Below are 12,049 nucleotides of genomic sequence, written 5' to 3'. Positions count from 1 at the left end.
CATCAGACTGCCCCAAACTGCAAGAACCGGATACTAAATTGCCCCTAAGTACCTGCCCCAAGCATCAGACTTCCCCAAACTGCAAGCACCAGATACTAAACTGCCCCTGACGACCTGCCCCAAGCATCAGACTGCCCCAAACTGCAAGCAAAGATACTAAACTGCCCCTAACTAATAGCACAGATACTAAACTGCCCCTAACTACCTCCCCGAAGCATCAGACTGCCACAAACTGCAAGAACCGGATACTAAATTGCCCCTAAGTACCTGCCCCAAGCATCAGACTTCCCCAAACTGCAAGCATCAGACAGTAAACTGCCCCTAACTACCAGCTCCAAGCATCAGACTGCCCCAAAATGCAAGCACCAGATACTAAACTGCCCCTAACGACCTGCCCCAAGCATCAGACTGCCCCAAACTGCAAGCAAAGATACTAAACTGCCCCTAACTACCAGCCCCAAACATCAGACTGCCCCAAACAGCAAACATCAGATACTAAACTGCCCCTAACTACCAGCCCCAAGCATCAGACTGTCCCAAACTCCAAGCACCACATACTAACCTGCCCCTAACTACCAGCCCCAAGCATCAGACTGCCCCAAACTGCAAGCACCAGATACTAAACTGCCCCTAACTACCTGCCCCAAGCATCAGACTGCCCCAAACTGCAAGCACAGATACTAAACTGCCCCTAACTACCTGCCCCAAGCATCAGACTGCCCCAAACTGCAAGCACCAGATACTAAACTGCCCCTAACTACCAGCCCCAAACATCAGACTGCCCCAAACTGCAAGCACCAGATACTAAACTGCCCCTAACTACCTGCCCCAAGCATCAGACTGTCCCAAACTCCAAGCACCACATACTAACCTGCCCCTAACTACCAGCCCCAAGCATCAGACTGCCCCAAACTGCAAGCAAAGATACTAAACTGCCCCTAACTACCTGCCCCAAGCATCAGACTGCCCCAAACTGCAAGCACAGATACTAAATCGCCCCTAACTACCTGCCCCAAGCATCAGACTGCCCCAAACTGCAAGCACCAGATACTAAACTGCCCCTAACTACCAGCCCCAAGCATCAGACTGCCCCAAACTGCAAGCATCAGACAGTAAACTGCCCCTAACTACCAGCCCCAAGCATCAGACTGCCCCAAACTTCAAGAACCGGATACTAAATTGCCCCTAAGTACCTGCCCCATGCATCAGACTGCCACAAACTGCAAGCACCAGATACTAAACTGCCCCTAACTACTAGCACCAAGCATCCAACTGCCCCTAACTGCAAGCACAGATACTAAACTGCCCCTAACTACCTCCCCCAAGCATCAGACTGCCCCAAACTGCAAGCATCAGACAGTAAACTGCCCCTAACTACCAGCCCCAAGCATCAGACTGCCCCAAACTGCAAGCAAAGATACTAAACTGCCCCTAACTACCAGCCCCAAGCATCAGACTGCCCCAAAAAGCAAACATCAGATACTAAACTGCCCCTAACTACCTGCCCCAAGCATCAGACTGCCCCAAACTGCAAGCAAAGATAGTAAACTGCCCCTAACTACCTGCCCCAAGCATCAGACTGCCCCAAAAAGCAAACATCAGATACTAAACTGCCCCTAACTACCTGCCCCAAGAATCAGACTGCTCCAAACTGCAAGCACCAGATACTAAACTGCCTGTAACTACCAGCCCCAAGCATCAGACTGCCCCAAACTGCAACACAGATACTAAACTCCCCCTAATTACCTGCCCCAAGCATCAGACTGCCCCAAACTGCAAGCATCAGATACTAAACTGCCCCTAACTACCAGCCCCAAGCATCAGACTGCCCCAAACTGCAAGCAAAGATACTAAACTGCCCCTAACTACCAGCCCCAAGCATCAGACTGCCCCAAAAAGCAAACATCAGATACTAAACTGCCCCTAACTACCTGCCCCAAGCATCAGACTGCCCCAAACTGCAACAAAGAAAGTAAACTGCCCCTAAATACCTGCCCCAAGCATCAGACTGCCCCAAAAAGCAAACATCAGATCCTAAACTGCCCCTAACTACCTGCCCCAAGAATCAGACTGCTCCAAACTGCAAGCACCAGATACTAAACTGCCCCTAACTACCTGCCCCAAGCATCAGACTGCCCCAAACTGCAAGCATCAGATACTAAACTGCCCCTAACTACCAGCCCCAAGCATCAGACTGCCCCAAACAGCAAACATCAGATACTAAACTGCCCCTAACTACCAGCCCCAAGCATCAGACTGCCCCAAACTGCAACACAGATACTAAACCGCTTCTAACTACCAGCCCCAAGCATCAGACTGCCCCAAACTGCAAGCACCAGACACTAAACTGCCCCTAACTACCAGCCCCAAGCATCAGACTGCCCCAAACTGCAAGCACAGATACTAAACTGCCCCTAACTACCAGCCCCAAGCATCAGACTGCCCCAAACTGCAAGCACCAGATACTAAACTGCCCCTAACTACCTGCCCCAAGCATCAGACTGCCCCAAACTGCAAGCACCAGATACTAAACTGCACCTAACTACCTGCCCCAAGCATCAGACTGCCCCAAACTGCAACACAGATACTAAACTGCCCCTTACTACCAGCCCCAAGCATCAGACTGCCCCAAACTGCAAGCACCAGATACTAAACTGCCCCTTACTACCAGCCCCAAGCATCAGACTGCCCCAAACTGCCAGAACCGGATACTAAACTGCCCCTAATTACCTGCCCCATGCATCAGACTGCCCCAAACTGCAAGCACCAGATACTAAACTGCCCCTAACTACCTGCCCCAAGCATCAGACTGCCCCAAACTGCAAGCATCAGACAGTAAACTGCCCCTAACTACCTGCCCCAAGTATCAGACTGCCCCAAACTGCAAGCATAGATATTAAACTGCCCCTAACTACCAGCCCCAAGCATCAGACTGCCCCAAACTGCAAGCACAGATATTAAACTGCCCCTAACTACGAGCCCCAAGCATCAGACTACCCTAAACTGCAAGCACAGATATTAAACTGCCCCTAACTACCTAACCCAAGTATCAGACTGCCCCAAACTGCAAGCACTGGATACTAAACTGCCCCTAACTAGCAGCCCCAAGCATCAGACTGCCCCAAACTGCAAGCATCAGATACTAAACTGCCCCTAACTAATAGCACAGATACTAAACTGCCCCTAACTACCTCCCCCAAGCATCAGACTGCCACAAACTGCAAGAACCGGATACTAAATTGCCCCTAAGTACCTGCCCCAAGCATCAGACTTCCCCAAACTGCAAGCATCAGACAGTAAACTGCCCCTAACTACCAGCTCCAAGCATCAGACTGCCCCAAAATGCAAGCACCAGATACTAAACTGCCCCTAACGACCTGCCCCAAGCATCAGACTGCCCCAAACTGCAAGCAAAGATACTAAACTGCCCCTAACTACCAGCCCCAAACATCAGACTGCCCCAAACAGCAAACATCAGATACTAAACTGCCCCTAACTACCAGCCCCAAGCATCAGACTGTCCCAAACTCCAAGCACCACATACTAACCTGCCCCTAACTACCAGCCCCAAGCATCAGACTGCCCCAAACTGCAAGCACCAGATACTAAACTGCCCCTAACTACCTGCCCCAAGCATCAGACTGCCCCAAACTGCAAGCACAGATACTAAACTGCCCCTAACTACCTGCCCCAAGCATCAGACTGCCCCAAACTGCAAGCACCAGATACTAAACTGCCCCTAACTACCTGCCCCAAGCATCAGACTGCCCCAAACTGCAAGCAAAGATACTAAACTGCCCCTAACTACCAGCCCCAAGCATCAGACTGCCCCAAACTGCAAGCACCAGATACTAAACTGCCCCTAACTACCTGCCCCAAGCATCAGACTGCCCCAAACTGCAAACATCAGATACTAAACTGCCCGTAACTACCTCCCCCAAGCATCAGACTGCCCCAAACTGCAAGCACAGATACTAAACTACCCCTAACGACCTGCCCCAAGCATCAGACTGCCCCAAACTGCAAGCACCAGATACTAAACTGCTTCTAACTACCAGCCCCAAGTATCAGACTGCCCCAAACTGCAAGCACCAGATACTAAACTGCCCCTAACTACCAGCCCCAAGCATCAGACTGCCCCAAACAGCAAACATCAGATACTAAACTGCCCCTAACTACCAGCCCCAAGCATCAGATTGCCCCAAACTGCAACACAGAAACTAAACCGCTTCTAACTACCTGCCCCAAGCATCAGACTGCCCCAAACTGCAAGCACAGATATTAAACTGCCCCTAACTACGAGCCCCAAGCATCAGACTGCCCCAAACTGCAAGCACAGATATTAAACTGCCCCTAACTACGAGCCCCAAGCATCAGACTACCCTAAACTGCAAGCACAGATATTAAACTGCCCCTAACTACCTAACCCAAGTATCAGACTGCCCCAAACTGCAAGCACTGGATACTAAACTGCCCCTAACTACCAGCCCCAAGCATCAGACTGCCCCAAACTGCAAGCACAGATACTAAACTGCCCCTAACTACCAGCCCCAAGCATCAGACTGCCCCAAACTGCAAGCACCAGATACTAAACTGCCCCTAACTACCTGACCCAAGCATCAGACTGCCCCAAACTGCAAGCACCAGATACTAAACTGCCCCTAACTACCTTACCCAAGCATCAGACTGCCCCAAACTGCAAGCACCAGACACTAAACTGCACCTAACTACCTGCCCCAAGCATCAGACTGCCCCAAACTGCAAGCACCAGATACTAAACTGCACCTAACTACCTGCCCCAAGCATCAGACTGCCCCAAACTGCAACACAGATACTAAACTGCCCCTTACTACCAGCCCCAAGCATCAGACTGCCCCAAACTGCCAGAACCGGATACTAAACTGCCCCTAATTACCTGCCCCATGCATCAGACTGCCCCAAACTGCAAGCACCAGATACTAAACTGCCCCTAACTACCTGCCCCAAGCATCAGACTGCCCCAAACTGCAAGCATCAGACAGTAAACTGCCCCTAACTACCTGCCCCAAGCATCAGACTGCCCCAAACTGCAAGCACAGATATTAAACTGCCCCTAACTACGAGCCCCAAGCATCAGACTGCCCCAAACTGCAAGCACCAGATATTAAACTGCCCCTAACTACCTAACCCAAGTATCAGACTGCCCCAAACTGCAAGCACTGGATACTAAACTGCCCCTAACTAGCAGCCCCAAGCATCAGACTGCCCCAAACTGCAAGCATCAGACAGTAAACTGCCCCTAACTACCTGCCCCAAGTATCAGACTGCCCCAAACTGCAAGCACAGATATTAAACTGCCCCTAACTACGAGCCCCAAGCATCAGACTGCCCCAAACTGCAAGCACCAGATATTAAACTGCCCCTAACTACCTCCCCCAAGCATCAGACTGCCACAAACTGCAAGAACCGGATACTAAATTGCCCCTAAGTACCTGCCCCAAGCATCAGACTTCCCCAAACTGCAAGCATCAGACAGTAAACTGCCCCTAACTACCAGCTCCAAGCATCAGACTGCCCCAAAATGCAAGCACCAGATACTAAACTGCCCCTAACGACCTGCCCCAAGCATCAGACTGCCCCAAACTGCAAGCAAAGATACTAAACTGCCCCTAACTACCAGCCCCAAACATCAGACTGCCCCAAACAGCAAACATCAGATACTAAACTGCCCCTAACTACCAGCCCCAAACATCAGACTGCCCCAAACTGCAAGAACCGGATACTAAATTGCCCCTAAGTACCTGCCCCAAGCATCAGACTTCCCCAAACTGCAAGCATCAGACAGTAAACTGCCCCTAACTACCAGCTCCAACCATCAGACTGCCCCAAAATGCAAGCACCAGATACTAAACTGCCCCTGACGACCTGCCCCAAGCATCAGACTGCCCCAAACTGCAAGCAAAGATACTAAACTGCCCCTAACTAATAGCACAGATACTAAACTGCCCCTAACTACCTCCCCGAAGCATCAGACTGCCACAAACTGCAAGAACCGGATACTAAATTGCCCCTAAGTACCTGCCCCAAGCATCAGACTTCCCCAAACTGCAAGCATCAGACAGTAAACTGCCCCTAACTACCAGCTCCAAGCATCAGACTGCCCCAAAATGCAAGCACCAGATACTAAACTGCCCCTAACGACCTGCCCCAAGCATCAGACTGCCCCAAACTGCAAGCAAAGATACTAAACTGCCCCTAACTACCAGCCCCAAACATCAGACTGCCCCAAACAGCAAACATCAGATACTAAACTGCCCCTAACTACCAGCCCCAAGCATCAGACTGTCCCAAACTCCAAGCACCACATACTAACCTGCCCCTAACTACCAGCCCCAAGCATCAGACTGCCCCAAACTGCAAGCACCAGATACTAAACTGCCCCTAACTACCTGCCCCAAGCATCAGACTGCCCCAAACTGCAAGCACAGATACTAAACTGCCCCTAACTACCTGCCCCAAGCATCAGACTGCCCCAAACTGCAAGCACCAGATACTAAACTGCCCCTAACTACCAGCCCCAAACATCAGACTGCCCCAAACTGCAAGCACCAGATACTAAACTGCCCCTAACTACCTGCCCCAAGCATCAGACTGTCCCAAACTCCAAGCACCACATACTAACCTGCCCCTAACTACCAGCCCCAAGCATCAGACTGCCCCAAACTGCAAGCAAAGATACTAAACTGCCCCTAACTACCTGCCCCAAGCATCAGACTGCCCCAAACTGCAAGCACAGATACTAAATCGCCCCTAACTACCTGCCCCAAGCATCAGACTGCCCCAAACTGCAAGCACCAGATACTAAACTGCCCCTAACTACCAGCCCCAAGCATCAGACTGCCCCAAACTGCAAGCATCAGACAGTAAACTGCCCCTAACTACCAGCCCCAAGCATCAGACTGCCCCAAACTTCAAGAACCGGATACTAAATTGCCCCTAAGTACCTGCCCCATGCATCAGACTGCCACAAACTGCAAGCACCAGATACTAAACTGCCCCTAACTACTAGCACCAAGCATCCAACTGCCCCTAACTGCAAGCACAGATACTAAACTGCCCCTAACTACCTCCCCCAAGCATCAGACTGCCCCAAACTGCAAGCATCAGACAGTAAACTGCCCCTAACTACCAGCCCCAAGCATCAGACTGCCCCAAACTGCAAGCAAAGATACTAAACTGCCCCTAACTACCAGCCCCAAGCATCAGACTGCCCCAAAAAGCAAACATCAGATACTAAACTGCCCCTAACTACCTGCCCCAAGAATCAGACTGCTCCAAACTGCAAGCACCAGATACTAAACTGCCTGTAACTACCAGCCCCAAGCATCAGACTGCCCCAAACTGCAAGCAAAGATAGTAAACTGCCCCTAACTACCTGCCCCAAGCATCAGACTGCCCCAAAAAGCAAACATCAGATACTAAACTGCCCCTAACTACCTGCCCCAAGAATCAGACTGCTCCAAACTGCAAGCACCAGATACTAAACTGCCCCTAACTACCAGCCCCAAGCATCAGACTGCCCCAAACTGCAACACAGATACTAAACTCCCCCTAATTACCTGCCCCAAGCATCAGACTGCCCCAAACTGCAAGCACAGATACTAAACTGCCCCTAACTACCTGCCCCAAGCATCAGACTGCCCCAAACTGCAAGCATCAGATACTAAACTGCCCCTAACTACCAGCCCCAAGCATCAGACTGCCCCAAACTGCAAGCAAAGATACTAAACTGCCCCTAACTACCAGCCCCAAGCATCAGACTGCCCCAAACTGCAAGCACCAGATACTAAACTGCCCCTAACTACCTGCCCCAAGCATCAGACTGCCCCAAACTGCAAGCACCAGATACTAAACTGCACCTAACTACCTGCCCCAAGCATCAGACTGCCCCAAACTGCAACACAGATACTAAACTGCCCCTTACTACCTGCCCCAAGTATCAGACTGCCCCAAACTGCAAGCACAGATATTAAACTGCCCCTAACTACGAGCCCCAAGCATCAGACTGCCCCAAACTGCAAGCACAGATATTAAACTGCCCCTAACTACGAGCCCCAAGCATCAGACTACCCTAAACTGCAAGCACAGATATTAAACTGCCCCTAACTACCTAACCCAAGTATCAGACTGCCCCAAACTGCAAGCACTGGATACTAAACTGCCCCTAACTAGCAGCCCCAAGCATCAGACTGCCCCAAACTGCAAGCATCAGATACTAAACTGCCCCTAACTAATAGCACAGATACTAAACTGCCCCTAACTACCTCCCCCAAGCATCAGACTGCCACAAACTGCAAGAACCGGATACTAAATTGCCCCTAAGTACCTGCCCCAAGCATCAGACTTCCCCAAACTGCAAGCATCAGACAGTAAACTGCCCCTAACTACCAGCTCCAAGCATCAGACTGCCCCAAAATGCAAGCACCAGATACTAAACTGCCCCTAACGACCTGCCCCAAGCATCAGACTGCCCCAAACTGCAAGCAAAGATACTAAACTGCCCCTAACTACCAGCCCCAAACATCAGACTGCCCCAAACAGCAAACATCAGATACTAAACTGCCCCTAACTACCAGCCCCAAGCATCAGACTGTCCCAAACTCCAAGCACCACAAACTAACCTGCCCCTAACTACCAGCCCCAAGCATCAGACTGCCCCAAACTGCAAGCACCAGATACTAAACTGCCCCTAACTACCTGCCCCAAGCATCAGACTGCCCCAAACTGCAAGCAGCAGATACTAAACTGCCCCTAACTACCAGCCCCAAGCATCAGACTGCCCCAAACTGCAAGCACCGATACTAAACTGCCCCTAACTACCTGCCCCAAGCATCAGACTGCCCCAAACTGCAAGCACAGATACTAAACTGCCCCTAACTACCTGCCCCAAGCATCAGACTGCCCCAAACTGCAAGCACCAGATACTAAACTGCCCCTAACTACCTGCCCCAAGCATCAGACTGCCCCAAACTGCAAGCAAAGATACTAAACTGCCCCTAACTACCAGCCCCAAGCATCAGACTGCCCCAAACTGCAAGCACCAGACACTAAACTGCCCCTAACTACCTGCCCCAAGCATCAGACTGCCCCAAACTACAAGCACCAGATACTAAACTGCCCGTAACTACCTGCCCCAAGCATCAGACTGCCCCAAACTGCAAGCACCAGATCCTAAACTGCCCCTAACTACCAGCGCCAAGCATCAGACTGCCCCAAACTGCAAGCACCAGATACTAAACTGCCCCTAACTACCTGCCCCAAGCATCAGACTGCCCCAAACTGCAAGCACCAGATACTAAACTGCTTCTAACTACCAGCCCCAAGTATCAGACTGCCCCAAACTGCAAGCACCAGATACTAAACTGCCCCTAACTACCAGCCCCAAGCATCAGACTGCCCCAAACTGCAAGCACAGATACTAAACTGCCCCTAACTACCAGCCCCAAGCATCAGACTGCCCCAAACTGCAAGCACCAGATACTAAACTGCCCCTAACTACCTGCCCCAAGCATCAGACTGCCCCAATCTACAAGCACCAGATACTAAACTGCCCCTAACTACCAGCCCCAAGCATCAGACTGCCCCAATCTACAAGCACCAGATACTAAACTGCCCGTAACTACCTGCCCCAAGCATCAGACTGCCCCAAACTGCAAGCATCAGATACTAAACTGCCCCTAACTACCAGCCCCAAGCATCAGACTGCCCCAAACTGCAAGCAGCAGATACTGAACTGCCCCTAACTACCTGCCCCAAGCATCAGACTGCCCCAAACTGCAAGCTCAGATATTAAACTGCCCCTAACTACCAGCGCCAAGCATCAGACTGCCTCAAACTGCAAGCACCAGATACTAAACTGCCCCTAACTACCTGCCCCAAACTGCAAGCACCAGATACTAAACTGCCCCTAACTACCTGCCCCAAACTGCAAGCACCAGATACTAAACTGCCGCTAACTACCTGCCCCAAGCATCAGACTGCCCCAAACTGCAACACAGATACTAAACTGCCCCTAACTACCTGCCCCAAGCATCAGACTGCCCCAAATTGCAAGCATCAGAAACTAAACTGCCCCTAACTACCTTCCCCAAGCATCAGACTGCCCCAAACTGCAAGCACCAGATACTAAACTGCCCCTAACTACCTGCCCCAAGCATCAGACTGCCCCAAACTGCAACACAGATACTAAACTGCCCCTAACTACCAGCCCCAAGCATCAGACTGCCCCAAACTGCAAGCACCAAATACTAAACTGCCCCTAACTACCTTCCCCAAGCATCAGACTGCCCCAAACTGCAAGCACAGATACTAAACTGCCCCTAACTACCTGCCCCAAGCATCAGACTGCCCAAAACTGCAAGCACCAGATACTAAATTATCCCTAACTACCTGCCCCAAGCATCAGACTGCCCCAAACTGCAAGCACAGATACTAATCTGCCCCTAAATACCTGCTCCAAGCATCAGACTGCCCCAAACTGCAAGCACCAGACACTAAACTGCCCCTAACTACCTGCCCCAAGCATCAGACTGCCCCAAACTGCAAGCACCAGATACTAAACTGCCCCTAACTACCTGCCCCAAGCATCAGACTGCCCCAAACTGCAAGCAGCAGATACTAAATTGCCCCTAACTACCAGCCCCAAACATCAGACTGCCCCAAACTGCAAGAACCGGATACTAAACTGCCCCTAACTACCTGCCCCAAGCATCAGACTGCCCCAAACTGCAAGCAGCAGATACTAAATTGCCCCTAACTACCAGCCCCAAACATCAGACTGCCCCAAACTGCAAGCAGCAGATACTAAATTGCCCCTAACTACCTGCCCCAAGTATCAGACTGCCCCAAACTGCAAGCACCAGATACTAAACTGCCCGTAACTTCCAGCCCCAAGCATCAGACTGCCCCAAACTGCAAGCACCAGATACTAAACTGCCCCTAACTACCAGCCCCAAGCATCAGACTGCCCCAAACTGCAAGCACAGATACTAAACTGCCCCTAACTACCAGCCCCAAGCATCAGACTTGCCAGGATGCATCTTCACTGACGGTGATGACACTTTAATCTATCTGCATCGGCATGGTATATACTGTTTGCACCGGCATGGTATATACTGTCAGCACTGACTACTATGTATCGTCCACATTGGCTCCTGTAGCCACTAAACATGCTGGACGGATAACTCGTCTACTACGGGCTGCGGTGCTACAGACCCCCCATACCTGGCGGTCTTACTGCACGTGTGGACGGGGACCAGTGGCCAGCAGTGGATCAAGTTCCCTTACCATGCTGCGAGTGGCCCCTGGAAGCTGTGATTGGTTTCTGCAGTCTGTGAGTGGTCCCTGGCTCCCGGTCTGTAGATTTCTCTTGCTGTCTGTGGCCCCTGGGCTATAGATCCTGCGGTCTGTGGCCCCTGGGCTATCAATCCTGCAGTCTGTGAGTGGCCCCTGGGCTGTAGATCCTGCAGTCTGTGAGTGGCCCCTGGGCTGTAGATCCTACAGTCTGTGAGTGGCCCCTGGGTTATAGATCCTGTAGTCTGTGAGTGGCCCCTGGGTTGTAGATCCTGCAGTCTGTGGGTGGCCCCAGCGCTGTAGATCCTGCAGTCTGTGAGTGGCCCCTGCGCTGTAGATCCTGCAGTCTGTGAGTGGCCCCCAGCTCCTGGGAGATGCTGCTCTCTCTAGCGACCAACTGTCATTGTCAGAGGGTTTTTCTTAAAGGCGAAGTTGCATCATCCTCGGCAGCTGTGGAAGGAGGCCCCCAACCCTCCGCTCCTCCTGCCAGAGCGGGGAAGCCTCTTCCCTCCGCCTCTGTCTGACATCTATTATAATGCTCGCTTACAACCTTGTGCTTCTATGGAGTGCGAGCTCTTGGGGGCAGACGTCAGGTCTGGGCTTCATAGATATGCAACAAAGTCTGTACAGCGAATGAATTGTGAGAGTGAACAATAAGCCTCGGCGCGGCACAACCGTACTTTACACGAACGCCTAAACGGCGAACCTTGATGGATGG

At 51.5% G+C, this 12,049-nt stretch overlaps 1 protein-coding gene across 1 annotated transcript in view; it reads right to left on the bottom strand.

The window, feature by feature from the left end:
• Positions 1-11,749, bottom strand: part of SLC6A9 (solute carrier family 6 member 9) — a 163,011-nt gene extending 151,262 nt beyond the window's left edge. Inside the window, exon 1 of the mRNA XM_066598020.1 lies at positions 11,326-11,749. The gene's annotated coding sequence lies outside the window, so the exon portion shown is untranslated. The remainder of the gene's footprint in view (positions 1-11,325) is intronic.
• Between the last annotated feature and the right edge of the window lie 300 nt (positions 11,750-12,049).

Source organism: Eleutherodactylus coqui, chromosome 3 (assembly GCF_035609145.1).
Source record: "Eleutherodactylus coqui strain aEleCoq1 chromosome 3, aEleCoq1.hap1, whole genome shotgun sequence".
Taxonomy (NCBI): Eukaryota; Metazoa; Chordata; class Amphibia; order Anura; family Eleutherodactylidae; genus Eleutherodactylus; species Eleutherodactylus coqui.
This window is presented reverse-complemented; position numbering and strand designations above follow the sequence as displayed.